We start from the raw sequence: 5,758 nt of genomic DNA, 5'->3' as shown, positions 1-5,758 counted from the left end.
AAATAAGCATTCAACATACACTAACCGTGGAATAAGTATACACAGTAGTGTGACAGTTATTCGTTTAACCAACAGCAGACTATTGTAGACAGTACTTATGATTAGGCACTTGCACAGCAGACTATTACAGGCAGTACTTATGCTTAGGCACTTGCGATTCTGAAAAGACTCATGACAGATCGATTTATGAAATTTGGAGGACGCTTGAACTTCGCCTTAAGAGTAGAACCCGAGAGCGCAATCTTGCACCGCTTTTATTGCCTTTTGATTCGCTAGCCACGCTTCGCTTCTCTCTTGACTCCTTAAGCATGTCGCGTGGAACTGAACTTTTCGCAGTTTTTAAACTATCCTATAATGTCTACTCCAAGTATACATTTGCGAAGTGCCCACTACACCACAGTTCATTTTGCGAATTAGGGAGGTACTCACTACGCGTCTCTAAGGCATTATGTGCACTTTGTTCATGTGACTGATGATGATGAATGATTATGGCTGAGCCCTTTGTAACGAGTGGGAAGCTTCAATTCACCCACTCCTTGTGCACTGCAGATGTTGGGACGCCTGCTGTGATTTCACGCTTCTGCCACGCAATTTCACATGTGTTAACCGACTCCTTTCAATGGATGATACTTGCATAGGATTTGTTTTTCGAAACAGTTTGAAGCACTCGCGGGGCTGTGTGGTAGGTCACTTGCTTGCCGCGGAGAAGGCTTGAGTTTGGTCCTGGCTCGGCGCCATGACTTCTGTTTTAGATGAGAAACATCTTATGGCGGAGTTCAATCCGGTGGTGGGGGTGTGCGGCGTGACCACCTTTACTGCGCATGCGCAAACCCTCTCCACACACCTTCTCTCCCCTCCATCTCCCCTCTCCACCCTCTCAGCTCCCCTATCCCCCTCTCACCCTTTACACTCCATCTCTTCCCTATCCTCCACTCCCAATCTCCCTCTCCACTCCCTCTCTGAAACGCGGGCTCGACATGCCGAAACGCTGCTTCGCATCGCCTAATGGTCCCCTTTAGCGGGAGATGGTGTAATTTTTCCATGTTACGCGATTTTTCGCTCACAGATAACGCCGCCGCCGCCGCCGTCAGCGACGACGACACCGGAATTTCGAGGAAACGAGCTTTGAACGCTATCGCATTATTATTAGGTCATAATCCTCTATGCAGCTTTTCTCGTGCCGATGTATGCATGTCTGGTGAACACAAATGTGTTATCAAGTGCCACGTCAATGTCATTTCGTCCAATTTCATCATTCATGCATTTCGAATCTCTTCTCCTATTACAACCACAAATACGATTGTACAGTCGTCTACAAACGAAACGCGCGAACAAGAAATTGCAGACTAGAAGCAGCTTCGGCAGTGGAGAGCCCTCTCTCGCACCGCTGATTATGTGGTTGTCGAAGGCGGCTAAGGGCTCAAATTAAAACTAAAACTGAAATCACGCTGACACTTTAAAAACTGGCGGAATACAAAAACAACATAATGCGTTTCACGTAGCCCTGACATTTGTCTATCTAAGTTGTTCATGACTGCGAGTAGAAGGGAGAAGCAGGACGCACGCAAATTCAACGCATTTCCACACCCGTGAAATCTGAGTAAACGGAGGAGCTAGCAAGCAAGCGCCACCACCTGGCTAACATAGATTGTTTGTTTGTTTCTTTCCTCAAAAGTATGGCACTTATCCACCCTGGGGCATCGGTCAAGACTGCGTATCGTAGCTTCTCTATCATGGAGGAAGAGTTGATTTGGGCGAGTTGGTTCATAGCAATGGGAAGGCACAGCGCAACTGAAGAGTTGATTTGGGCGAGTTGGTTCATAGCAATGGGAAGGCACAGCGCAACTGAGACAATGGACAAGAACACGCTACTCGTGTGTGTTGCGTGTTCTTGTCCATTGTATGAGTTGCACTGTGCCTTCGCATTTCTCTCTGATAACTTCAAGAATGCGTATTAATAATAATAATCAAGAAACTAAATAAGAAAAGAAAGTTGAAAAAAAAACGATATGACATAATGTATTAAAAAAAATTCGGCAGATCCCACGTACCGTGGGAGTCGATGTTATGCGAAGCATGCGGCGGGTAGGTGACTGTGGCGTAACTTTTTTTACTGAGCGACACGTTACAAAATGGCGCTAAAGATATGTTTAAATTTTATACGCACACATATATATGTTGAAGAGCCGCATATGTGTCCCGAGAACGCACGCACGTTTCACAAACTCGTGTGCATGTGTAGAAGAAGTTCTTGACAGTTCTTGAACAAGGGCATCATCACCGTGATCAGTGAGCACCAGCAGCTGGTCATGACTTGTTATAGGATCCGGTCGTGATCGTGGTGACGAGGTGTCCATGTGTAGTGAAGTATGTGGTATAATAGAGCTGTTGGAATTCTAGGATGCCTCGGTTCCTACACCTACACCCGTTCATTACGTCACATTTTAGCATAAAAAAGCGACACACGGATCTTGCCTGCTTAGTGCGAACAAGAAACCCGTATGGGTCCCGAAACGTCTCTGTGTTTTTCACCTTGACTTGGTCAGTGACCGCATTTACATCCTCATGCCTCGGTCATTTCGTCGACAAATCGGCTGTCGACAGAGCCGGCGACAAGTAGGAACCTGAAGCCACCCTTCGCGTTGGTGAGGTATAGGCCGTCGAGGCTGGTAGGCCTGGATAGTGCTACGTGGACAAAATCAGTGGATGGTGTTTGTCGTATTCGTAGACTACCTGGGCATATGTGGCCTACGTAGCCTAGTCTACAAAGCGGCTGTCAATCAATCTGGCATCATCCTCGGTCATCATGAGGCCATCGCCCAGCCTCGTAAGAAGTGAAGTGGACAACGCGTCGTTCTTGCAGACTAAGTGCAATTTACGGTGCGGTGATGTGGATATCATATGTAACTTTCGTTAATGTATTCCTCCGGGGTCGAGCAATGCTTCAATATAGCTTGCCGAATCATATGAATACAAACGTAATGTTTATTAGACTGCTATAAAAGCGGAGCCAACACTGGAATTACAGACGTTAATCTGATATGATGCCTGTATCGTAGGAGTACACATCGTAGGAGTATCATGCAGTGTTTATTGCTTTCTTGTAAAGTTAGATAGCAATCACCACAACCACAATTGACGTTGCACCGATATTACGCCTACGTAGGCTGTTTTTCCAAACCAGTTTATAGACCTGGCATGTCTCAGTGGTAGAATACCCGATTGCCACGCAAAATGCTTGGGTTCGATTCCTGCAGGGATCGTAATTTTCATTCATTCCATTCGTTGAGTCAACGCTGCCATTGTTGGTTTTCCTTAACGCTCTAGTATTTAAGTTACCAATGTCCGTTCTCGCCGTTCCTGGGTAGATATAAACTGTCAATCGCCTGTGGCGCATACCCGTACACCGCGGCCCGTGGTAAACGGGTATGTGCCACACGTGTCTAGTGGAAAGGGTTTGACGACGTGCGCGACAGGATTTTAAAGTTATTCATGTCATGACCCGGCAATCAGAATCGTCAAATCCTCTTACCCTCCCATGCAAATTTTGGTCTTCACCAAGTTAAGGAGGCGATCATGAGAGCACCCAGACGTAGGCGGCTAGATAGATAGATAGATAGATAGATACGTAGATAGAAACGCTCAAAGTGCCAGAGGTTCGCTAAGAAATGCTTCGCATTTAAAATTGTGCAATTTTGAGCAGACCAGACAGCTGTATTCCTCTGACCCGAGCAATTTGAAATTGATTTCAATTTAGACTGTTAGATTTCAACACAGCTTTAATTACTGTAAAAACGTTTATTAAAGTAGACATTAAAATGGGATACATTTCGTAGTTTGAATAAATTTACAAACCGCATCGAAAAGATCCCTGCGGAATGTCCCAAAACGGAGGCACCGAAGCTTAGTACCGTTTCTGCAGATAAACTTAAATCTATTTTCGAAAACTGAATAACAAGAAGTGGTTTTATAAGTAATGAATATCTGCGACATGGCAAAAAATAATGCTCAACAGTTTCTATTTCTTAACAGAAATGACAGACAGGCGATATCGTCAGACCAGCCCTGTGTAAATATAAGTTTAGTGGGGGGACACTGCATGGAAATCTCGTTATCATACTTCCGATCGTCTAGGTTGACTCCACTGAGGTATCCATAGAAATTTTAAATGCTCATAGTCTGTCCATTTCATTATTGTTTCCATTGTATCTGTACAAATGGCTAATTTTCTATACCTGATCGCTCTTAGATATTCCACTACTGCAAGTACGGACATTATTGAGCCATCCAGTGATGCTCGCGCTAAGCAATCGGCCATTTCATTTAATTTTAATCCAGAGTGACCTGGAACTCATATGGATTCTTTCTTCATCTTCTTATACTTATCTTCTACTTTCTTCTTTCTTTCATCTTTCTTTCTTTATCGCTTTCTATATCGTCTTTTTTCGTCTTTCTTTGCTTCTCTTTCTACATTTTCCTCGCTCTTTTTTCGTCCTCAAAACCCGTACATCACTCGTCCTCGCTCTCACTTCTCTTTCCCACCCCTTGCTGTGTTACACAGCAAGTGGCTATGCTAGGGTTTACCCTCTCACCTGCTCCTTTCCGTCTTCCTCTCCCCTCTTCTCACTCTAAGATCAGTCCTCCACACCCTCACTTCCCTTTACTATCCCTTTGCAAAACCACGCTATAAAATTGTATAGAATTCTTTACCCTTTCCCTTCGTTCTCTCCTTTCTCCTCACCCTCACATCACTTCGCCTCACCCTGATTTCTTTTTCCATCCTCCTACCATATACCATACAATGCATGTCTATGTTATGCTTGGAGCTGCCTGTCACATGCCCGCTTCCTGTGGCTAATACCCGCCGAGTTTTGTGTCTACGACACTGTTCTTACTATGAGCTTAACCAGCTCCACTGTCAATATCTGGAACACGACGTAACATCCCAAGTGTTGCTGCAGAAAGGCCATCTGACTGCGCAGCACTTGTCGAGCTTGCGTTTTCGGTAGTACCGAACATGTGACTTGATTTTGAATGCAAGCATCGCGGTACATTTATTCTGGCCAGAGGCTACCACAGCAAAAGCTTTCGCCATGCCTTCTTTTCTATTACACTAGGCCGTTTTTGCTGGTAATCAGTGACAACATTATCGCTGCCAACACACTCTGTTTTGTGTCACCATGCGTACATTTTTTGTTTGTGGTTGAACCTTATCAACTTGCTAAAATGCAACTCCATTTCTCGGTCTCACTTTCACAGGAGCAGCAACAATACATAGTCACATAGTAATGTTACAGCAACATTGTTACACATCACTTTCTGAAAAATATTAGAGGCATCTTACCTCAGTGGATTTGAGACGTGGATTGGGGATACTTGTAACGACGTGAAGTAGTGGCCACCAGGGAAGAGCTTCCACTGTGAAGCGAGTGCCACTTCCTCATCAGAGCACACAGAAAGAGCGACGTGCGTTCCGGCCTGTGTTTTACGGTAGCATTCGGAAAAGTCATTTCCAGCAGAAATCATGCTCACAAAGGTTTCTAATCCTGCAGTTATAATATGCTTGTGCAAAGGGGCAGTTCGAGGGTCGGAAGATAAGATCATATCGAACCAATGCCGTTCGAAGCAAGGAGTTAAAACGCGATCACGGATTACGCGAAATAGACCTGGGAAGGAGTTCACCACTTTGACAGACACAGGGGCAGACCGAATGGCAGTGATGCTGGAATTGACGTAATTGCCCAGAACCATCATGCCT

Source organism: Rhipicephalus sanguineus, chromosome 4, assembly GCF_013339695.2.
Source record: "Rhipicephalus sanguineus isolate Rsan-2018 chromosome 4, BIME_Rsan_1.4, whole genome shotgun sequence".
In the NCBI taxonomy this organism is placed as follows: domain Eukaryota; kingdom Metazoa; phylum Arthropoda; class Arachnida; order Ixodida; family Ixodidae; genus Rhipicephalus; species Rhipicephalus sanguineus.
The sequence above is the reverse complement of the archived record's forward strand: the minus strand, read 5'-3'. Positions refer to the sequence as shown.